The sequence below is a fragment of the Arachis ipaensis genome, chromosome B4, assembly GCF_059453495.1.
Source record: "Arachis ipaensis isolate K30076 ecotype BB chromosome B4, ASM5945349v1, whole genome shotgun sequence".
NCBI lineage: Eukaryota > Viridiplantae > Streptophyta > Magnoliopsida > Fabales > Fabaceae > Arachis > Arachis ipaensis.
This window is the reverse complement of record NC_142439.1, coordinates 69,698,925-69,723,870: the sequence shown is the minus strand read 5'-3', so window position 1 is coordinate 69,723,870 and position 24,946 is coordinate 69,698,925. Positions and strand designations below refer to the sequence as shown.

Sequence of the window (24,946 nt, the reverse complement as noted above, 5' to 3'; positions counted from 1 at the left end):
ATGTTCACGATGATCGATGCAAGTCCGGGAAGTCAAAAGGAAGTGGAAATTTGCCCAAAATTGAAATAAAGACCAAAGTGAAATTAATTTCCTTGAAAATCGGGCAGCATTCCGGCTTAAAATTGGACGTTCCCGGATAGCAAGTTAGCACAATTAGCATGGAAAACAACATCAATTAGGCAAAGCAGTGGTTGTATGACATTCAGTCGACAAGAAAAGCATAAAAACAGTCCAAAATCAGCAAACAACATTCAGAGAAACAGACAGCAAGTAAGCACATACGGAGCACTTATCAGGCCTAGAATCCTCTATCCAGCCCTAGCTACCTAACCGCAATTATTTCTATCTAACCTAACATGAAAAGTTCTAAGCCTAACTAACTAACATGCAATAGACTAACGAACAAAAACAGATTATTAAAAGAAAAACAGAAAGGTGTAAGTTGCATAGGAACCTGGGGGCAGAAGGGAGCTAGGAATGGAAAGGGAATTCGGGAGTAGGGCCACAGAATCAGAATTCGCGCCGCCGTCAACGGTGGCGGTTATGGCAGAGGAGCGGCGGCGAGAGTTGCTGTGGCGGCCGAGATGAAATGGGTGGGTGAGAGGGAGAGAGAGGTTGAGGGCGAGTTGCCGGCTGTGATGATGGCGCGGCGGCGGAGATGGTGGCGCGGTGGAAGTTTGAGAGACTGAGGGGAGGAGGGACGGTGAGAGGGGGGAGAGGAAGAGGAGGACAGAGGAGTAAGAGAGAAGAGGAGGGAGAAGAGGGGAAGGCAGTGATGGCGGCGGCGGCGATGGTGGCGGAGCGCTAGCCGGAGGTTGGTCGGTCAGGAGAGGAGGAAGGTGAAGAATGGTGGGAGAGGAAAATGGAACGTTAGAGGGAAAGGGGGTTGGGGTGTGCAAATGCGCTGGGGCTCGCGTCTCTGGGGTAAGTGAAAACTCGAGTCCACGCGCGCGCGCACCCTGCGCGTTCGCATGGATGGAGGGAATGGAAGAACGGCGCGGAAGCGTCATACGCGCAGGCGCGTATATGAAGGAGTCGGGATGGGTGCGGACGCGCAAGGCGCGCGTCGGCGCGGATGTGCTGGGCTGGAGGCTTAAAAGAGGCCCAGAGTTGGCACAACTCTCGGGTCCTTTGGCCCTGGTTGATGCTAATACGCATCGACGCGCACGCGCACTGGGCGCGTTCGCGTGAGATGCTTGATCTTATTGGATGGGTGCGGAGGCGTGAAGTACGCCAACGCGTGAACAGCGAGGGGTGCGGATGCGTACAGCGTGCGTTCGCGCGAGTTGAGTTGAGCTGGGGGCTTAAAAGAGGCCCAGATCCAGCGCAACTCTCTGGAAATTGGCCCAGAAGTTCCAGCAGCGGGTCGACGCGTACACGGCAGATGCGCGTACGCGTGCGTGTCCCTATAGCTTTATAGGCGCACACGCGTGTGGTGCGCGTCAGCGTGGAATGAATTGGGCTCGAGGCACAAGGCTGGCCTAAGAGAGGCCCAACTCTCTGGAAAATGGGTGATGATGCGGCCGCTCAGGGGCGCGTGTGCGTACGCTGTGCGCGCGCGTTCCCCCCTCCCTTTTTTTTTTTTTTTCAGAAAAAAAAAACTTGCTGGTTGCTCCCCGTAGTGTTCACAACTCTTATTCACTCAACCATCATACAATTCACAAAAATGCAATTTTTGGTATTATTCATCTACTACTAAACACAACATGCATGTGACTAAGCTAACAATTAAGTTGTACAAACAAATTTGTATGAAACATCTACCTACAATGGTAACTCGAATCACTTATTAAGTAAATTTAGAAGAGTGGAAAGAGTTTACCATGGTGGGGTGTCTCCCACCTAGCACTTTTAGTTTAAGTCCTTAAGTTGGACATTTTGAGATGCTTATTGTCATGGTGGCTTATGTTTGTACTCATCCTTGAATCTCCAAGGATCCTTGCTTCTCAATTGGTTGACAGAATTTCCAACCATATTCATCAAGCTCGGGCACAGTTCTACCCAAGATATGAGTCCCCATAGTTAGTCTTCATATAGCGAACCGGGATCCCATATCTTATCTTCACACCCATCTTCGATTTGATCTTCATACTTTTTCTTTCCGGGTGGTTGACATATAGAATTCTCTTTGACATACCAAACCTTCTGTTGAGACCCATGCAATGTGATATTCTTCCAATCATCGTTCCTATGCCTTGAAACGTTGACCTTAATGAGCCTAATTCCTAACTTGCAACCACTACACAACTTATTCTTGCTTTTAACTCCACAAAGAGCTCTAAGTTGTCCATCCGTTTCAATCAAACCATATTCAAGCGAGAAAGTGAAGCTTATGGATAAGAATTTTACCCACTTGAATGTTGTGTTGGATGGTGACTCGGGAAAGGAGACCTCCCCACACTTAGACAATGCAAGGTCTACTTCCTTGTGCTCTTCTTTAGTTGTTTCCACCTCTTCACAATTCTCTTCACTTTCAACGTCATCTTCTTTGTTACGTGGCTTGGTGTTATCTTCAAGAACTTCTTCTTGTTTAATGAGAGGCGATTCAACTTTGGATAGAAATTCATTGATGAACAAGGTCATCTCTTGATCAACCTCCTCATATTCTTCAATTTCAATATACACCATGCCAACGTTTTCCTCTTGGTAGCTCTCTTCCTCATTGCTCACCAAGGGTATGGGAGGTTGTGCACACTCTTTTATACTTTCAACTCTATGTCCAATGGGAGAGGATTCCATTGTAGAGAGAAATTCATCCATGATTGAATCCATTTCTTGATAAACCTCTTCCAAGTCTCCAACGATGATATGTCTTGGAGATTGCGTACCCTCCTTAACATCAATATCAAGCTTCTTGGAAGAGTTCTCCACTATGCTACATTCCCATGGACTTTCAACATCTCCGAGATCTTCAACCACTTCTCCCCTTTCTTCAATGATTATAGGTTCCTCTAGTTGCTCCAATTAAAAATTTGACTCCTCTTTCTCCACCGAATTTTCCAATTTCACCCTCATACTTTGCTCTTCTTTTGACTTTCCACATGTGGTCACGGAAGTACCTTGAGTATTCAAGCATTGGTGGGCTAAAGTGTGCACCACCTTGGTCAAATTGGTCACAAACTCAAGTGTATCCCGCTTCGTGGCTTCTTGTCCTTGGAGTAACAAAGTGAAAGGATCGTCTATTGGGGCTTGGGGTGAATAAGAAGGTTCATTATTTTGGAGGGAGGGTTGATGGTAGGAAGGTGGTTCTTCTTGGTAAAGGTATGGAGATGATGAGTATTGAGGTGGTTCTTGGGAGTAATCTTGATATGGTTGTGGTGATTCTAGAGGTTCTTGCTCATAATGGCCATAAAAATATGGTATGGATGATTGGTTATATGATGGATATGGATCATCGAGTGGTGCTTGTTGATGAAAGGCTTGTGAGAATGGTTGAGGTTCATGTTGAGGATGAGATTCATAGGCATATGATGGTGGTTGTTGAGTGTCACAAAAAGAACCATCATAGCCGCTAAGTTGGCATGCATTAGGATGGAAATTATACCTATAAGTATCCGGAGGTTGTTGCCAATAGGAGTGATCAATTCCTTGAGGCTCTTCCCATCTTTGTTGGTTCCATCCATGGTACATGTTGTCATTAAAGTCCACATTTCCTACAACGCACTTAGAACCAAACTCAAAGCCAAAGTGGTGAGAATTCAAAATGAGAGAACAAAATAAAACTAACAAAAATTAAGAAACAACAAAAGATAAACCTATTCACAATATTCACATATGTACAATAACCAATAACACAACACCATGGCAAATCCCCGGCAACGGCGCCATTTTGACGAATGGATTTTTGATGGTATAGAATTTCACAAATGAATTCTCGTTGCAAGTATAGTTTCTAAACCAATCACTAATCCTTTCATACAAAAAGTTGTTTGTCACTAGTACAAACCCCTAAAATTTATAAACCGAAGTATTGGACCTCGGGTCATTCTCCCTAGGAATTACAATAAAGTGTCTTGTTATTGGTTATGAGTTATTTTGGGGTTTTGGATGAGAGGCATGAAAAGTAAATGGCAATGGAAATAAACTAACTACTATAAAAGCTCTTAGCAAGATATGAGAACTAGAAGTCCTATCCTAGTTATCCTTCTCAATGGTGATGAGAATTGTTCATTGCTACCACTTAGTTAACCCTTACTAATTAAAGGCAAGTCAAGTGGATGAATTGACTTGAGCCACAAGTCCTAGCCAACTCCCAAGGAAAGACTAGATTTAGTGCATTCCAAACCAATTAGCAATCTCTCCAATTATCAATCAACAAAGGAATTAGATGACTCAAGTGTCACTAATTACTCTACCATAGCCAAGAGGAACAAAATCTATACTAAAATCCAACCAAGCATTTCATCAAACACTTGGAAGGCACAAAAGAAAAGTATAGTCAATCACAACAAGAATGAGTTCTAATTACAATTGAATACAAAGGATCAACAACAACAACCAAGGAAATCACAATTATCATGAATTACCTCAAATTGCATTATTAAAAGGAAATAAAGAGAACAAGAGTATCTCAACTACAAAACCTAGAAACAAAATAAGAGAAATTACAACAAGAGAATAGGAATAGAGAGAAGAACCAAAGAGTAGCAATCATCAATTGAAGGTAGAAGTAGAAGGAGACTTGAATTAAACCTAGAACTATGAGATCCTAATCTAACCCTAATTCCTAATCCTAATTCTAGAGAGAAGAGAGAGCTTCTCTCTCTAAACTCTAAACTAAAAGTGTAAAGTGGTGATAATGATGATGATCATGATTATGATGCCTTCCCCTTAATCCTTCCTCCTTTTATTCCTTTCCCTTAACAATTTGGCGCCAAAAATGGGTTCAGAAACCCTCTCAAATCGCCAGGCACGTGTTGCATTAGTGAGGTCATGTGCCCTCATCGACGCGTGCGCGCACGGTACGCGTGCGCGTCCCTGGCTAATTCTTCGATGCGCGTGCGAGCGCCTTGTGCGCGTGCGCGTGCATGGCTGACTTTGCTTCTTTGACTTTTTATGCTTCTCTCCACTTGTATGCTTCCTTCCTTGCTTCCTTTGATCCATGCCTAGCCTATTTCAATCCTGGAATTACTAGCAAACACATCAAGGCATCTTTATGGAATCAAAGAAGAATTAGAATTCATCAAGATATGGCTTAAAAAGCATGTTTTTACACTTAAGCACAAATATGGGAGAGATAACGAAATCATGCTAATTCCTAGGCTAAATGTGACAAAAGGTTATCAAAATACTCTAAATTCAATGCAAAACAAACCATCAAATTGGGATTTGTCAATGACCAGCGAATACCGACGCGGACGCATGGCTCACGCGACCGCGCGAAATGGAGGAAATAGCAATGACGCGATCGCGTGCCTGACGCGATCGCGTGGACTAGAATCTGCACAAATGACGCGAACGCGTAGACGACGCGGACGCGTTACATGCGCCACGTGCAGAAAATGCAGAAAAACGCTGGGGGCGATTTCTGGGCTGATTTAACTCAATTTTCAGCCCAGAAAACACAGATTAAAAGCTGCAGAATGGACAGAACAAGTGGTCCCCACCCATCAACTGAAGATCTGTTAATTAATTCAAATTTAAATTCAAATCTTAAATTAGGAAAAGATATTATTTTAAGTTTAATTTTAAATATTAGATTTTAAATTTATTAAGATTAGTTATAAAAAGGGATCTGATGCCATCAGATTGGAAGGGGGGTACATTTGGACCTGAATCATTATTTTCTCTTTTCCATGAGCAACTAAACCTCCACTGTTAAGGTTAGGAGCTCTGTCTATTTCTATGGGTTAATTTTATTGCTTTTACCATTTTAATTTATGTATGGATTTATAATTTAAGAATTGTTTTCGCTCTTTATTTTATGAATTTGGGTGGAACGGAAGTATGATCCTCTTTCTATTTGAGTTCTTGTAAAACTTGGAAAAGCTCTTTACTTGAACAACAGCTTGAAAACTATTTCTCCTAAATTTTAATTATCTGAATTTAATAGGATACGTGACATATAATCCTTTTACCTCTTGGATAATTAGAGTTTTTGTGGCATATAAACTAGAAATTGATTATCACCCCCTAATTGGAATTAATTGACCAAGGAATTGGCAGTTAATGAATTTTAGAGGAGACTAGGAAGGTCTAAGGAATTAGGGTCTAGTCACACATAGTTTGCCATAAATTAAATCCTGCATAATTAAATTAGTTAGTAAGAAAAGTTAATCCGGAAAAATAGATAACTCTGAAACCTTAACTATCTTCTCCATATTTTTTCCAAAGTATTTACTTGCCTTTCTTCAATATTTTTGATATTGTTTAATGTCCTTTATATTGCATCTCAACACCAATTTTTGTTTGTCTAACTAAGCCTATCAAACACTATTGTTGCTTAGTCCATCAATCCTCGTGGGATCGACCCTTACTCACGTAAGGTATTACTTGGTACGACCCAGTGCACTTGCCGGTAAGTAAGTGTGGTTGTAAAATACCGCATCAGGGGGCGCGGCTGGATGGCCGGCGGTGGTGGGCGGTGGTCACGGAAGGCAGTGGTGGAGAGGGGAGGAGAGAGGAAGAAGGGAGAAGAAGGGAGGGGAGGGGGTTGCGGCGGCGGTGTCTTGGACGGTAGCGGCGTCTGGGTGGTGGCGCGGTGGCGGCTGGGTGGTGCTGGAGAAAGAAGGATGAAGAAGGAGCAGAGAGGGAGAAGAGGGTTGGGGGTGGGAGGCTGCGCGACTGATAGGGTTCGCGTGGCTGGGGGGTTATACTTTCGAATCCACGCGGCCGCGTGGGGCACGCGGTCGCGTGGTTGTGGTGAAAATGGGAGTGACGCGATCGCGTGGGGCGCGCGATCGCATGAGAGGGGTGGAAGAGGTGTGACGCGATCGCATGGGTCGCGCGATCACGTCGCTGGAATTTGTGCTAAACGCACAACTCCAGCGCCGTTTTAGCGCAACTCTCTGTCTCCTTTTGGGGTGATGTGCAATCAATGCGACGCGATCGCGTCGCTTACGCGGTCGCGTGGGATTGGTATTGTGCAAGTGACGCGATCGCATGGGGCATGCGATCGCGTGGCCAATTTGTGCGAAATGCACAAGGGCGGCACGATTCCAGCCTAACTTTCTATTCGTTGGATCCTTACGCCGATATATATATCACGCGGCCGCGTGGGTCACGCGGTCGCGCGGGTGGTGTTTTTCGCAATATGACGCGATCGTATTGGGCATGCGGTCGCGTCGTGCACCCCTTTTTTTTTTTATATGCATGATTCCAGGTTTAATAAATTAAAATAAAAAAGGAAAAATGAAAGCAATTAACAAGAAATAAATTGAAAAAGAAGCGACCATACCATGGTGGGTTGTCTCCCACCTAGCACTTTTTGTTAAAGTCCTTAAGTTGGACATTGGAGGAGTATCCTGTTATGGCGGCTTATGTTTAAATTCATCCAAAAATCTCCACCAGTGTTTGGAATGCCAATAGCCTCAGGGGTCCCAAACTAGGCATGCAAAGCTTCCGAATAGCTTCAAATATATTGTTAGGCTCCCGAGATGACAAATATCAGAATAAACTCCAAGATTCCATGCCTTGCTTTTAAATCTGCCTCCGTCTTGATCTGCATGTTTCCATTCGGGCGGGTTAAAAAGTAGAATCTCACCTTGGTGACCAAACGTTTTGCGTGATCCATGTAATTGAGCATGATACCAATCCGTGTACTTCGAAGTGAAGCGTGGAACCTTATTGAACCTTGTGCACCAGCTCTGAGTACGAGCCATTTTCCTCTTACTCTTAAAGCCGCAGAGAGCTCTAAGCTGGCCATCTGTTTCAAGCAAACCATATTCAAGTGAATAAGTAAAGTTATAAGTTAAGGATTGTACCCACTTGAAGCTTGTATTAGGTGGTAATGGTCTTGGGATAGGTGTTTTTGGTGGTTCTGCAAGTTCCATTTCCTTGTGCTCTTCTGTGAATTCCTCCACTTCTTTGCAAAGATCTTCAATTGTATCTGTGTCCTGGTCAAAGTCTTCTGTGTCTTCCTCATCACTTGAGTCATAGATTGGAGGTTGAGAGAAATCTACCTCCGCATCAACCTCATATTCACTTGGGGAAGATTCTTCGATCTTAGAGAATTCACTTGCTGATGCAAGTTCATCACCAAGAGAGCTAAACTTGTGACTATCATCATCAAGGGAATTTGCTTCTTGGATTATTCCGTCTGATTCTTCATAAATGACTTGCCTTGGAGATTGTACAGTATCCTCCTTAGCATCAACTGTAGCATCCTGGACGGAGTTTTCCTCAATTATGGATTCCCATGGAAGTTCAGCATCTCCTAGATCTTCAACCAACTCTTCTTCTTGAACAAAGACAGCTTCTTCTAATTGTTCTAGTACAAATTCATTCTCTGTCTTGTCCACTGGAGTTTCTGGTAGCTCCTTCATGCTACGCTCTTCATTGAGCTGTCCACATGGAGCTGTGGCTGATCCTTGTGTATTTGAGCGCCTAGAAGCCCATTAAATTATCACTTGCTCCAGTTGTTAAATGGTTGTTTGAAATTTAAGTACTGTTTCCTTTAGGCGATCCTCTGCTTCCTGGGTTGCTGGACTTGGACATGATACAAAGGAAAGTGGTGGTGATTGGGATCGATTGGATTGGTATTGGGGTAAGGAAGGATCATATGGTGGCGAATGGTGAAGAGAAGCTTGTGAGTGTGGTGGTTCGAGGTTATGTTGAAAGGATGGTTTACATGCATGATGAGCGGATAATTTATACGCTTTTTGGCATTATTTTTAGTATGTTTTTAGTAGAATCTAGTTACTTTTAGGGATGTTTTCATTAGTTTTTATGTCAAATTCACATTTTTGGACTTTACTATGAGTTTGTGTGTTTTTCTGTGATTTTAGGTATTTTCTGGCTGAAATTGAGGGACTTGAGCAAAAATCAGATTCAGAGGTTGAAGAATGACTGCTGATGCTGTTGGATTCTGACCTCCCAGCACTCAAAGTAGATTTTCTGGAGCTACAGAACTCAAAATGGCGCGCTTTGAATTGCGTTGGAAAGTAGACATCCAGGGCTTTCCAGCAATATATAATAGTCCACACTTTGGCCGAGTTTAGACAACGTAAAAGGGCGTTGAACGCCAGTTCTATGCTGTTGTCTGGAGTTAAACGCCAGAAACACGTCACAAGCCAGAGTTGAACGCCAGAAATACGTTACAAACTGGCGTTCAACTCCAAGAATGACATCTGCATGTGTAACATTCAAGCTCAGCCCAAGCACACACTAAGTGGACCCCGGAAGTGGATTTATGCATCAATTACTTACTTCTGTAAACCCTAGTAACTAGTTTATTATAAATAGGACTTTTAACTATTGTATTAGACATCTTATGATCATATTTTGATCCTGTGATCTCGTTTTGGGTGCTGCCCATTCGGCCATGCCTGGACCTTTCACTTATGTATTTTTAACGGTAGAGTTTCTACACTCCATAGATTATGGTGTGGAGCTCTGCTGTTCCTCAAAGATTAACGCAAAGTACTACTGTTTTTCTATTCAGCTCAACTCATTCCACTTCTAAGATATTCATTCGCACTTCAACATGAATGTGATGAACGTGACAATCATCATCATTCCCTATGAACGCGTGCCTGACAACCACTTCCGTTCTACCTTAGATTGAATGAGTATCTATTGGATCTCATAATCAGAATCTTCGTGGTATAAGCTAGATTGATGGCAGCATTCATGAGATTCCGGAAAGTCTAAACCTTGTCTGTGGTATTCCGAGTAGGACTCTGGGATTGAATGACTGTGACAAACTTTAAACTCGCGAGTGCTGGGCGTAGTGACAGACGCAAAAGGAGGGTGAATCCTATTCCAGCATGATCGAGAACCTCAGATGATTAGCCGTGCTGTGACAGAGCATTTGGACCATTTTCACAAGAGGATGGGATGCAGCCATTGACAAGGGTGATGCCTCTAGACAATTAGCCATGCAGTGACAGCGCATCGGACAATTTTCCATAGAGGATAAAAAGTAGCCATTGACAACGGTGATGTCCTTACATAAAGCCAGCCATGGAAAGGAGTAAGACTGATTGGATGAAGACAGCAAGAAAGCAGAGGTTCAGAGGAACGAAAGCATCTCTATACACTTATCTGAAATTCTCACCAATGATATACATAAGTGTTTCTATCCTTATTTTCTATCTATTTATTATTTATGTTCGAAAACTCCATAACTATTTTATATCCGCCTGACTGAGATTTACAAGATGACCATAGCTTGCTTCATACCAACAATCTCCGTGGGATCGACCCTTACTCACGTAAGGTTTATTACTTGGACGACCCAGTGCACTTGCTGGTTAGTTGTATCGAAGTTGTGAATGAAAAACAATTTATTAAGACGTGCGTACAAAGTTTTTGGCGCCGTTGCCTGAGATCTCAATTTCGTGCACCAAGTTTTTGGCGCCGTTGCCGGGGATTGTTTGAGTTTGGACAACTGATGGTTCATCTTGTTGCTCAGATTAGGTAATTTTATTTTTGTTTTATTTTCAAAAATATTTCTTCAAAAATTTTTCAAAACTTTTCTCCTTTGTTTTCGAAAAAAAAAAATTTTTTAAATAAATGTTTTCAAAAATATATTTTTCTTCAGATTTTTTAAGAATGAATTCTAGTGTTTCATGAAGCATGTTGAAGCCTGACTGGCTGTAAAGCCATGTCTAAATTCGTTTGGACTGAGGCTTCAACTAATCACTTCAATGCATGTAATTCCATACTAAAGCTTGGTTGGCTATTAAGCCATGCCTAACCCTCAGATTGGAGCTTTAGACTAAGATTGTAAGATTCCTGGAATTCATATTAAAAATTTTGGAATCCTTATTTTTATTTTTCAAATAATTTTCGAAAAATACAAAAAAAAAATTAGAAAATCATAAAAATCAAAAATATTTTGTGTTTCTTCTTTGAGTCTTGAGTCAATTTCAAGTTTGGTGTCAATTGCATGTTCATCTTGCATTTTTTCGAAAAATTCATGCATTCATAGTGTTCTTCATGATCTTCAAGTTGTTCTTGGTAAGTCTTCTTGTTTGATCCTGATGTTTTAATGTTTTGTGTCTTTTCTTGTTTTTCATATGCATTCTTGCATTCATAGTGTCTATACATGAAAAATTTTTAAGTTTGGTGTCTTGCATGTTTTCTTTGCACTAAAAATTTTTCAAAAATAAGTTCTTGATGTTCATCTTGACATTCAAAGTGTTCTTGGTGTTCATCTTGACATTCATAGCATTCTTGCATGCATTCATTGCTTAGATCCAAAATTTTCATGCATTGCATCATTTTCATGTTTTTCTCTCTCATCATTAAAAATTCAAAAAAATCAAAAAAATATCTTCCCCTTTTTCTCTCATAAATTTTTGAAAATTAGATTTGACTTTTTCAAAAATTTTTAAAATCTAGTTGTTTCTTATGAGTTAAATCAAATTTTCAATTTAAAAATCTTATCTTTTTCAAAATCTTTTTCAAAAATCAAATCTTTTTCATTTTTCTTAGTTATTTTCGAAAATTTTAAAAATATTTTTCAAAAATATTTTTCTTATCTTTATCTCCTAATTTTTGAAAAATTACTAACCTTTTTCAAAAACTATTTTCGAAAATCACTAACTCTTTTTCAAAAATTATTTTCGAAAATCCTCTTTCCCACTCATCTCCTTCTATTTATTTATTCACATCTCATCCGAACCCTCTCTCTCTGAGTTCAGATTTTCTCTTCTTCTTTTCTTCTACTCACATAAGGGAACCTCTATACTGTGGTAAAAAGGATCCCTATTATTATTATTTTTCTGTTCCTTCTTTTTCATATGAGTAGGAGCAAAGACAAGAACATTCTTGTTGAAGCAGATCCAGAATCTGAAAGGACTCCGAAGAGAAAACTAAGAGAAGCTAAAATACAACAATCCAGAGATAACCTTACAGAAATTTTCGAACAAGAAGAGGAGATGGCAGCCGAAAATAATAATAATGCAAGGAGGATGCTTGGTGACTTTACTGCACCTAATTCCAATTTATATGGAAGAAGCATCTCCATTCCTGCCATTGGAGCAAACAATTTTGAGCTGAAACCTCAATTAGTTTCTCTGATGCAGGAGAACTGCATGTTTCATGGACTTCCATCTGAAGATCCTTTTTAGTTCTTAGCTGAATTCTTGCAGATATGTGATACTGTTAAGACTAATGGAGTAGATCCTGAAGTCTACAGGCTCATGATTTTCCCTTTTGTTGTAAGAGACAGAGCTAGAGTATGGTTGGACTCTTAACCTAAGGATAGCCTGAACTCTTGGGATAAGCTGGTCAAGTCTTTCTTAGCCAAGTTCTTTCCTCCTCAAAAGCTAAGTAAGCTTAGAGTGGATGTTCAAACCTTCAGACAGAAAGAAGGTGAATCCCTCTATGAAACTTGGGAGAGATACAAAGAACTGACCAAAAAGTGTCCTTCTGACATGCTTTCAGAATGGACCATCCTGGACATATTCTATGATGGTCTGTCTGAATTAGCTAAAATGTCCTTGGATACCTCTGCAGGTGGATCCATTCACTTAAAGAAAACGCCTACAGAAGCTCAAGAACTTATTGACATGGTTGCTAATAACCAGTTCATGTACACTTCTGAGAGGAATCCTGTGAGTAATGGGACGCCTCAGAAGAAGGGAGTTCTTGAAATTGATACTCTGAATGCCATATTGGCTCAGAACAAAATATTGACTCAGCAAGTCAATATGATTTCTCAGAGTCTGAATGGAATGTAAGCTGCATCCAACAGTACTCAAGAGGCGCCTTCTGAAGAAGAGGCCTATGATCCTGAGAACCCTGCAATAGCAGAGGTAAATTACTTAGGTGAACCTTATGGAAACACCTATAACTCATCATGGAGAAATCATCCAAATTTCTCATGGAAGGATCAACAAAAGCCTCAACAAGGCTTTAATAATGGTGGAAGAAACAGGTTTAGCAATAGCAAGCCTTTTCCATCATCTACTCAGCAACAGACAGAGAACTCTGAACAAAATACCTCTAATTTAGCAAACTTAGTCTCTGATCTATCTAAGGCCACTGTGATTTTCATGAATGAAACAAGATCCTCCATTAGAAATTTGGAAGCACAAGTGGGCCAGCTGAGTAAAAGAGTCACTGAAATCCCTCCTAGTACTCTCCCAAGCAATACAGAAGAAAATCCAAAAGGAGAGTGCAAGGCCATTGATATAACCATCATGGCCGAATCCAAAGAGGGAGGGGAGGACGTGAATCCCAGTGAGGAAGACCTCCTGGGACGCCCAGTGATCAATAAGGAGTTTCCTTTTGAGGAACCAAAGGAATCTGAGGCTCATCTAGAGACCATAGAGATTCCATTAAACCTCCTTATGCCATTCATGAGCTCTGATGAGTATTTCTCTTCTGAAGAGAATGAGGATGTTACTGAGGAGCAAGTTACCAAGTACCTTGGTGCAATCATGAAGTTGAATGCCAAACTATTTGTTATTGAGACTTGGAAAAATGAACCTCCCTTGTTCACCAATGAACTGAGTGATCTGGATCAACTGACATTGCCTCAGAAGAAACAGGATCCGGGAAAGTTCTTAATTCCTTGTACCATAGGCACGATGATCTTTGAAAAGGCTCTGTGTGACTTTGGTTCAGGGATAAACCTCATGCCCCTCTCTGTAATAGAGAAACTGGGAATCTTTAGGGTGCAAGCTACTAAAATCTCATTAGAGATGGCAGACAATCAAGAAAATAAGCTTATGGACAAGTAGAGGACATATTAGTAAAGGTTGAAGGCCTTTACATCCCTGCTGACTTCATAGTCCTAGATACTGGGAAGGATGAGGATGAATCCATCATCCTTGGAAGACCCTTCCTAGCCACAGCAAGAGCTGTGATTGATGTTGACAGAGGTGAACTAGTCCTTCAATTGAATGAGGACTCCCTTGTGTTTAAAACTCGAGGTCATCCTTCTGTAAACATGGAGAGGAAGCATAAAAAGCTTCTCTCAAAACAGAGTCAACCAGAGCCCCCACAGTCAAACTCTAAGTTTGGTGTTGGGAGGCCACAACCAAACTCTAAGTTTGGTGTTGAACTCCCATATCCAAACTCTAAGTTTGGTGTTGGAAAGTCTCAACAATGCTCTGAACATCTGTGAGGCTCCATGAGAGCCCACTGTCAAGCTATTGACATTAAGGAAGCGCTTGTTGGGAGGCAACCCAATTTTTATTTATCTAATTTTATTGTTCTTTCATGTTTTATTAGGTTCATGATCATGTGGAGTCACAAAATAAATATAAAAATTAAAAACAGAATAAAAAATAGCAGAAGAAAAATCACACCCTAGAGGAGGATCTCACTGGCGTTTAAACGCCAGTAAGAAGCATCTGGCTGGCGTTCAACGCCAGAACAGAGCATGGTTTTGGCGCTGAACACCCAAAATTGGCAGCATCTGGGCGTTTGAACGCCAGAATTGCACCCTGGAGAAGAGCTGGCGCTGAACACCCAGGACAAGCATGGTTCTGGCATTCAACGCCAGAAATGGGCAACAAATGGGCGTTCAACGCCCAGAACAAGCACCAATCTGGCGCTGAACGCCCAGAGTTGTGTGCAAGGGCATTTTGCATGCCCAAATTTGGTGCAAGGTTGTAAATCCTTGAACACCTCAGGATCTGTGGACCCCACAGGATCCCCACCTACCTCACCATATCTCTCTCCATTCATGGTCATCCCTTCTGTTTTCCATTTACCACTCACATCCATACACCCACCTACCTTCAAAATTCAACATCTCTTCCCACCCAATCCCACCCATATGGCCGAATACACACATCCCTCCATCTCCTCCATATCTTCTTCTTCTTCTTTTTCTATTCTTTCTTCTTTTGCTCGAGGGCGAGCAACATTCTAAGTTTGGTGTGGTAAAAGCATAGCTTTTTTGGTTTTTCCATAACCATTAATGGTACCTAAGGCCAGAGAAACCTCAAGAAAGAGGAAAGGGAAGACAATTGCTTCCACCTCTGAGCCATGGGAGATGGAAAGATTCATCTCACAAGCCCATCACTAAGAAAAGGATGGAGCAAACAAGAGAGCACATTCATGGATCTCAACAAGCACATGAAGAAGCTCATCATCAAGAAACCCCTGAGATACCTCAAGGGATGCACTCTCCTCCACAGAATTTTTGGGAGCAAATCAACACCTCCCTAGGAGAATTAAGTTCCAACATGGGACAATTAAGGGTGGAACATCAAGAGCACTCCATCATCCTACATTAAATTAGAGAAGATCAAAAAAGCAATGAGGGAGGAGCAACAAAGACAAGGAAGAGACATAGAAGAGCTCAAGGACATCATTGGTTCCTCAAGAAGGAAATGCCACCATCACTAAGGTGGACTCATTCCTTGTTCCTACATTCTCTGTTTTTCATTTTCTTAATGTTAAGTGCTTATCCATGTTTGTGTCTTATTACATGATCATTAGTAGTTAGTAACTATGTCTTAAAGTTATGAATGTCCTATGAATCCATCACCTCTCTTAAATGAAAATTGTTTTAATTCAAAAGAACAAGAAGTACATGAGTTTCGAAGTTATCCTTGAACTTAGTTTAATTATATTAATGTGGTGATAATGCTTCTTGTTTTCTAAATGAATGCTTGAACAGTGCATATGTCTTTTGAAGTTGTTGTTTAAGAATGTTAAATATGTTGGCTCTTGAAAGAATGATGATAAGGAGACATGTTATTTGATAATCTGAAAAATCATAAAAATGATTCTTGAAGTAAGAAAAAAAGCAGCAAAGAACAAAGCTTGCAGAAAAAAAAAATAGCAAAAAAATAGAAAGAAAAAAAAAAGAGAAAAAGCAAGCAGAAAAAGCCAAAAGCTCTTAAAACCAAGAGGCAAGAGCAAAAAGCCAATAACCCTTAAAACCAAAAGGCAAGGGTAATAAAAAGGATCCCAAGGCTTTGAGCATCAGTGGATAGGAGGGCCTAAAGGAATAAAATCCTGGCCTAAGCGGCTAAACCAAGTTGTCCCTAACCATGTGCTTGTAGCGTGAAGGTGTCAAGTGAAAACTTGAGACTGAGCGGTTAAAGTCAAGGTCCAAAGCAAAAGAAGAGTGTGCTTAAGAACCCTGGACACCTCTAATTGGGTACTTTAGCAAAGTTGAGTCAAAATCTGAAAAGGTTCACCCAATTATGTGTCTGTAGCATTTATGTATCCGGTGGTAATACTAGAAAACAAAGTGCTTAGGGCCACGGCCAAGACTCATAAAATAGCTGTGTTCAAGAATCATCATACTGAACTAGGAGAATCAATAACACTATCAGAACTCTAAGTTCCTATAGATGCCAATCATTCTGAACTTCAATGGATAAAGTGAGATGCCAAAACTATTCAAGAGGCAAAAAGCTACAAGTCCCACTCATTTAATTGGAGCTATGTTTCATTGATAGTTTGGAATTTATAGTATATTCTCTTCTTTTTATCCTATTTGATTTTCAGTTGCTTGGGGACAAGCCACAATTTAAGTTTGGTATTGTGATGAGCGGATAATTTATACGCTTTTTGGCATTGTTTTTAGTATGCTTTTAGTATAATCTAGTTACTTTTAGGGATGTTTTCATTAGTTTTTATGTTAAATTCACATTTCTAGACTTTACTATGAGTTTGTGTGTTTTTCTGTGATTTCAGTTATTTTCTGGCTGAAATTGAGGGACTTGAGCAAAAATCAGATTCAGAGGTTGAAGAAGGACTGCTGATGCTGTTGGATTCTGACCTCCCTGCGCGCTTCCAATTGCGTTGGAAAGTAGACATCCAGGGCTTTCCAGCAATATATAATAGTCCATACTTTGGTCGAGTTTAGACGACGTAAAAGGGCGTTGAACGCCAGTTCTACGCTGCTGTCTGGAGTTAAACGCCAGAAACACGTCACAAGCCAGAGTTGAACGCCAGAAATACGTTACAAACTGGCGTTCAACTCCAAGAACGACATCTGCACGTGTAACATTCAAACTCAGCCTAAGCACACACCAAGTGGGCCCCGGAAGTCGATTTATGCATCAATTACTTACTTCTGTAAACCCTAGTAACTAGTTTATTATAAATAGGACTTTTTACTATTGTATTAGACATCTTATGATCATATTTTGATCCTGTGATCTCGTTTTGGAGGCTGGCCATTCGGCCATGCCTGGACCTTTCACTTATCTATTTTTAATGGTAGAGTTTCTACACTCCATAGATTAAGGTGTGGAGCTCTGCTGTTCCTCAAAGATTAATGCAAAGTACTACTGTTTTTCTATTCAACTCAACTTATTCCGCTTCTAAGATATTCATTCGCACTTCAACATGATTGTGATGAACGTGACAATCATCATCATTCCCTATGAACGCGTGCCTGACAACCACTTCCGTTCTACCTTAGATTGAATGAGTATCTCTTGGATCTCTTAATCAGAATCTTCGTGGTATAAGCTAGATTGATGGCGGCATTCATGAGAGTCCGAAAAGTCTAAACCTTGTCTGTGGTATTCCGAGTAGGACTCTGGGATTGAATGACTGTGACGAACTTCAAACTCGCGAGTGCTGGGCGTAGTGACAGACACAAAAGGCGGGTGAATCCTATTCCAGCATGATCGAGAACCTCAGATGATTAGCCGTGCTGTGACAGAGCATTTGGACCATTTTCACAAGAGGATGGGATGCAGCCATTGACAAGGGTGATGCCTCCAGACGATTAGCCATGCAGTGACAGCGCATCAGACCATTTTCTAGAGAGGATAAAAAGTAGCCATTGACAACGGTGATGTCCTTACATAAAGCCAGCCATGGAAAGGAGTAAGACTGATTGGATGAAGACAGCAGGAAAGTAGAGGTTCAGAGGAACAAAAGCATCTCTATACACTTATCTGAAATTCTCACCAATGATATACATAAGTGTTTCTATCCTTATTTTCTATCTATTTATTAGTTATGTTCGAAAACTCCATAACTATTTTATATCCGCCTGACTGAGATTTACAAGATGACCATAGCTTGCTTCATACCAACAATCTCCGTGGGATCGACCCTTACTCATGTAAGGTTTTTTACTTGGACGACCCAGTGCACTTGCTGGTTAGTTGTATCGAAGTGGTGAATGAAAAACGATTTATTAAGACGTGCGTACAGAGTTTTTGGCGCCGTTGCCTGAGATCACAATTTCGTGCACCAATGCACGGGGTGGGGCTTGTTGGTAGTTACAATGTTGTCCACCATGTCTTTCAGCTGGGTATGCACTGTAGAATGGTCTTTGTCCAGGATATCTCGGAGGGTGTTGCTGCCAAAAGGGTTGATTAGGTCCTCTTGGTTCCATCCATCCTTGATTGGTCTGACCTTGATGCACATTCCTGCTGTAACCTCTATTTCCCTTAACAATATTAGATCCAAACTCAAAGCGAGAGGGGTGAGAGTTCATAGTAGCAAATAAAGTTAAAAGGGAAAAAAACAAAATTAAATAAACAAGCAAAAGAAAAATATTTACAATAACCAATAATAAGGCATACGTTAGCAGTTCCTCGGCAACGGCGCCATTTTGACGTCAGGATTTTTACCAGTAAAGAGATTCATAGAAACAGTTGCGTTGTAGATATAGTCTCTAAACCGACAAAAATCCCTTCGTATAAACGTTTTGGGTGTCACAAGTAACAAACCCCTTTAGAAATTGTTAACCGAGTATTCAAACCTTGGGTCGTCTTCTCAAGGAACTGCGTGGAAGTATGTTCTTATTATTGGCTATAAAGGTTGTAATCGGGGTTTAGAAGATGAGAAGCAAGTAATTTAAATGACAAGTAAAGTAAATGGCAATTAAAATAAATAAATACTATAAAGCAGACTTTTGGCAAGGTAAGAGAAGTTGGAGGTCCAACATAGTTATCTCTCTCAACTATAATGAAAGTTGAATCTAAACTCCACTTGGTCAACCTTTACCAGGGCAAAGGAAAGTTAAGGGACTAATTAAATTGACCTTTGAATCCTATTTATTTCCTAAGAAAAGGTTGGGATTACTTAAGTTCAGCTCAATTAGCAAGATAACGATTATCAATTATGTCAAGTTTAATAACTGTTGAGTTACTGAATTCTTAACCAGGACTAAAAGGGAAAAAGTAAAATTGCTGGAATAATAAAAATGTCCTTAGATGGGAAGCAATGGTAACTTAAATCAAAGAGAACAATCATAAACTAAAAATACCTCAAATATTATTAATTCAAATAACAGTCTGCAACATGGAAGAAATTCATAAATTCAATGATTAATTCAAGTGCTGGAATAAACAAAAGTAAAAGGAAGCTAAAACAAAGAAACGTAAAACCTGGATTGAGAGTCACTCTTAAAACAAGAAGAAATCCTAAATCCTAATAGAGAGAGAGAAGATCTCCCTCTCAACTAAATCTAAATCATTGAAAAATAAAATATGCGAGCTCCCTCTTGAATGGGTGCATTCCCACACTTTATAACCTCTGGTCTATGCTGTCTGTACTTGGATCTGGGCCAAAAAGGGCTTCAGAATTCGCTGGGGGCGTATTCTGTAAATTCTGATACGTGGCCTCTGTCACGCGTCCGCGTGGGTCACGCGGTCGCGTCATTCGGAGCTTTTCCTTGCCACGCGGTCGCGTCAGTCATGCGGCCGCGTCACTGCATCTTTGCTTCTGGCACGCGATCGCGTCGTCCATGCGGTCGCGTGGATACCAGTTTCCTTCAAAGCCCCATTTTGCTTTCTCCTTCCATTTTGTATGTTTCCTTTTCCATCCTTTAAGTCATTCTGCCTTAGAGAATCTGAAACTACTCAACACACTGATCACGGCATCGAATGGAAATAAAGGTAATTAAAATAATTAATTTTTTTGAGCTTAGGAAACATGTTTTTCATTTACATCACATAATAAGGAAGGGAAAGTAAAACCATGCAATTAATGTGAATAAGTAGGTGAAGGATTGTATAAATCACTCAAATTAAGCACAAAAGAACTCATGAAATATGGGTTTATCACTAAGGCAAGAAAATATAGCAATATGATCAATGTCCAAAGATTTAATTTGAAATTTCCAAAGACTAACAAGCAACTTGCAAGAAGATACAAGATAAGAGATGGGAACATAGAATTGAGTAATTGAACCCCTCACTGGATGTGTATACACTCTAGTGGCTCAGTGTTTAGGGCTTAATTACTGAATTCTCCTTTAATCATGTTTTCTAAGATTTGCTAGTCATCTAACAATCAACAATACTTGATGAATGCATGCAAATATCATGAGGTCTTTGGAGGGTTGTAATGGGGCTTGGGTAAGGGTAGGATTAATATGGTTAAGTGGGCTAATAGATTGGATCTTTGATTAGCTCAAGTACCTCACCTAATCCTATATCAACCTATGTACACAAAAGAGAACAACCTAACTTCCCATTAATTTTTCTTCTCACATTCACTCATGCATCTTCTTTCTAATTCACACACATATGCATTCTTTATTTACATTCTTTATTTACATTCTTATTATCATTTCTTTTCTTTTCTTTTTCTTTTTTTTTATTGATAAACAAAGTTTATACACCAAAATTTTTCTTTTGTCATATAAAAGATATGCATATGTTTTAACTAATAGATGCATGAGTGTTTACCCATCTTTCTAAATTTTCACAATGAAAATCCAAAGTAGCTTTCTGCCAACATTTCCCACAAATTCCCCCCACACTTGATTAACATACACACACACTCAACCCAAGCTAATCTAAGACACAATTTACGGACAATATTGGTTTCTCGCTTAGGGCAAATGATGTGCTTAAAATTAGAACAAAGGGGAATTAAAGGCTCAAAAGTGGTTTACAAAGGTAGATGCAAAGGTTGGCCATATGGGTTAATGAGTTCAATTCAGAAAAATGGCCTTAATCATACTAAATGCATTCAAAACATCAAATATAGGACATAAAGATTCAAGTAAATCTAAGATCACAATCATAAAAGAGTATAGCACACAAGAACAAAATTTTGTGGTTGAAAATATGCAACCACACAATTAAAGCTCAAATCTCACTTGGTTTGTTCAAGCTACACTACAAGAAAAATACCCATTCAGCCACATTTTTTTAAGCTACATTTGAAAAGCGTATGAATAGGCTACGCTTTTCTCCGTGTTGCCTTTTTATATGAGAAAAGGATACACAATTGTGGCATCATTTAAAAAGTGTAGCCTTAGATATTTTAGAAATCACTTATAAAGCGTAGCCATAGGTTGATATCTATAGGTTCACTTTTTGTATCAAAGGAGACGCTTTTAGAGAGTAGCCTATTTATTAAGTTTTGGGTGCGTTTTAAAAGTGATACCTAATGTGTCTAGAGCAAAAAATTTGACATTTAGTAAATTTTTTTCCTCTTTTCCCTGAAAGCAAAGTCACACTTAGTAAAATTTTTGTCATTTCCCTCCATAAGCAAACTCATACACTAAGTAAAATTTTTATCCATTATTATTCCCTCCAAATTAAATCTCATTCACCTCCGTCCAAAGCACCTTCATCGTCCCCTTTCAGAAACCCTCACTGCATCGTCGCAAGGACGAAACCCTGCCTCGCTCCAAAGCTCACCATCATTGCCCCCACTCACTCTCTTCACTCTCACCATTCGCAAGTTCAAAAAAACATGTTTTCAAATCTAATCAATGGAACGCCCTGATGAGCAGATATTTTATACGCTTTTTGGCATTATTTTCATAGTTTTTAGTATGTTTTCCTTAGTTTTATTAAGTTTTTATAGGTTTTAGTGTTAAATTCACTTTTTTGGATTCTACTATGAGTTTTTATTTTTTGTACAATTTCAGGTATTTTCTGGCTAAAATTGAGGAGCTGGAGCAAAGTCTAATTCAGAGACAAAGAAAGCACTGCAGATGCTATCCGGATTTAGCCTCTCAATGGCTATGGAAAGCTGACTTTCAGAGCTTTCCAACAATATATAATAGTCCATACTTTCCTTTAGATTAAAAGGCCCAAAACTGGCGTCCAACGCCAGCTACCTGCCCCTTTCCAGGCGTCCAGCGCCCACAGAGCAGAGTCCAGCATCCAAACACCCAAAGTGGACCCCCTAGCTGGCGTTCCATGCCCAGAGACCTCATAGCACGTGGATATCACCAAAGCTCAGCCCAAACACTCACCAAGTGGGCCCTAGAAGTGAATTTTAGCACTAGATAGATTGTTTTACCGTTACTAATCATTTGTTTAGTATTTAAGGGATTATGTTTATGTAATTCGGACCTTCTTCGACACTTTTCATTATCATTTAGCATTATTTTCATATTCTATTGTATTTTACCTTTAGTATGAGTTTTTAAACCTCCTAGGTTGAGGGGAGGAGCACTGCTGAGTCCTATGAATTAATAAAAGTATTACTGTTTCTCTTCGATCCGTGTTTGATTAATTCTGAGATGTATATTCGTTTTTCATCAATATCAATGCGTTGAACTGGCATAAGGTTATCACATTCTACATGGGTTCAGAGTGCATCTTTCATCGAACAATGATAAACCACCAACTTGAATATACGTCTCTCACACAGCTAATCCACGACTTCGTTGGGGACTTCTCGAGACATTAGTTCAGCCGATTTACGCAGAGATTAGGGTCTCTGTGGTAGAGGTGATAAACCCATATTTCATGAGTTCTTTTGTGCTTAATTAGAGTGATTTATTCAACTCTTCACCTACTTATTCACATTAATTGCATGGTTTTACTTTCCCTTCCCTATTATGTCATATAATCAAAAACATGTTTTCTAAGCTTTAAAAATTAATTATTTTAATTACCTTTATTTCCATTCGATGCCGTGATTAGTGTGTTGAGTAGTTTCAGATTTTCTAAGGCAGAATGGCTTAAAGGATGAAAGAGGAAACATACTAAAATGGAAGGAGAAAGCAAAACGGAGCTTTAAATAAACTGGTATCCACGCGATCGCATGGATGACGCGATCGCGTGCCAAGCATGAATCAGCAGCAACGCGGATGCATGACTAACGCGACCGCGCGCCTTAAGCAGAACGCACATGATGCGGTCGCATGACTGACGCGACCGCGTGGCAAGGAAAAGCTCCAATTGATGCGACCGCGTGACCCACGCGGACGCGTGACAGAGGTTACGCACCAGAAATTGCAGAAAACACTCATAACGAGTTCTGAGGCCCTTTTTGGCTCAAACCCAAGTCCAGATGGCATAGACCAGAGGTTATGAAGTGAGGGAATGCATCCATTCAGGAGGAGCTCGCATATTTTCACCTTTCAATGATTTAGATTTAGTTGAGAGGGAGATCTTCTCTCTCTCTTTTAGGATTTAGGATTTCTTCTTGTTTTAAGGGTAACTCTGGATCCAGGTTTAATTTTATTTTAATATTACTTCTCTTTATTTATTCCAACATTTGAATTGATTATTATTATCTAAGAATTCTTCCGTGTTACAGACAGTTATTTGAATTAATGATATTTGAGGTATTTTCAGTTCATGATTGTTCTCTTTGACTTAAGTTACCATTGCTTCCCATCTAAGGATATTTTTACTATTATTCCAGCAACTTTACTTTTTCCCCTTTTGGTTCTGGTTAAGAATTTAGTAACTCAACAGTTATTAAACTCAATACAATTGATAATCGTGATCTTGCTAATTGAGCTGAACTTAAATAATTCCAACCTTTTCTGAGGAAATAATTAGGATTCAAAGGTCAACTTAATTAGTCCCTTGACTTTCCCTTACCCTGGTAAAGGTCAACCAAGTGGAGTTTAGATTCAACTTTCATTATTGTTGAGAGAGATAACTAAGTTGGACCTCTAATTTCTCTACCTTGCTAAAAGTTGCTTTACAGTTATTATTTATTCTTAATTGCCATTTAATTCACTCGTCATTCAGATTACTTGCTTCTTACCTTCTAAACCCCGATTATAACCTTTATAGCCAATAATAAGAACATACTTCATCGCAGTTCCTTGAGAAGACGACCTGAGGTTTGAATACTCGGTTAACAATTTTTAAAGGGGTTTGTTACTTGTGACATCCAACACGTTTGTACGAAGGGATTTTTGCCGGTTTAGAAACTATATCTACAACGCAACCGTTTCTATGAATTTCTTTACTGGTAGAAATCCCGACGTCAAGAGGCTAGAACCCAAGGTGCAGCATTCTCTGATCCGGAAGATCCAACCTTGTCTGTGGTATTTTGAGTAGGATCATTAAGGAGAATGAACTGTACGAGCTTCACCCTCAATCAGAATGGATCCGCACTAAACCTGTGGTTCAGATCTGGAAGAGTATTGGCAGCTGCTCAAACTAGTGTCAATCACACATGATGAGCAGATAATTTATACGCTTTTTGACATTGTTTTTAGTATGTTTTTAGTAGGATCTAGTTACTTTTAGGGATGTTTTCATTAGTTTTTATGTTAAATTCACATTTCTGGACTTTACTATGAGTTTGTGTATTTTTCTATGATTTCAGGTATTTTCTGGCTCAAATTGAGGGACTTGAGCAAAAATCAGATTCAGAGGTTGAAGAAGGACTGCTGATGCTGTTGGATTCTGACCTCCCTGCACTCAAAGTGGATTTTCTGGAGCTACAAAACTCGAAATAGCGCGCTTCCAATTGCGTTGGAAAGTAGACATCCGGGGCTTTCCAGCAATATATAATAGTCCATACTTTGACCAAGTGTAGACGACGCAAACCGGCGTTCAACGCCAGTTCTCTGCCCAATTCTGGCGTCCAGCGCCAGAAAAGGATCCAAAACCAGAGTTGAACGCCCAAACTGGCACAAAAGCTGGCGTTCAACTCCAAGAAGGACCTCTACACGTGCAACACT

At 40.1% G+C, this 24,946-nt stretch overlaps 1 non-coding gene across 1 annotated transcript; it reads right to left on the bottom strand.

Moving 5' to 3' along the window:
• Positions 1-12,440: 12,440 nt before the first annotated feature.
• On the bottom strand, positions 12,441-12,548 carry LOC148567836 (small nucleolar RNA R71). Its single transcript, XR_015881884.1, has one exon. It is a non-coding gene; the product is annotated as a small nucleolar RNA R71 (small nucleolar RNA).
• Between the last annotated feature and the right edge of the window lie 12,398 nt (positions 12,549-24,946).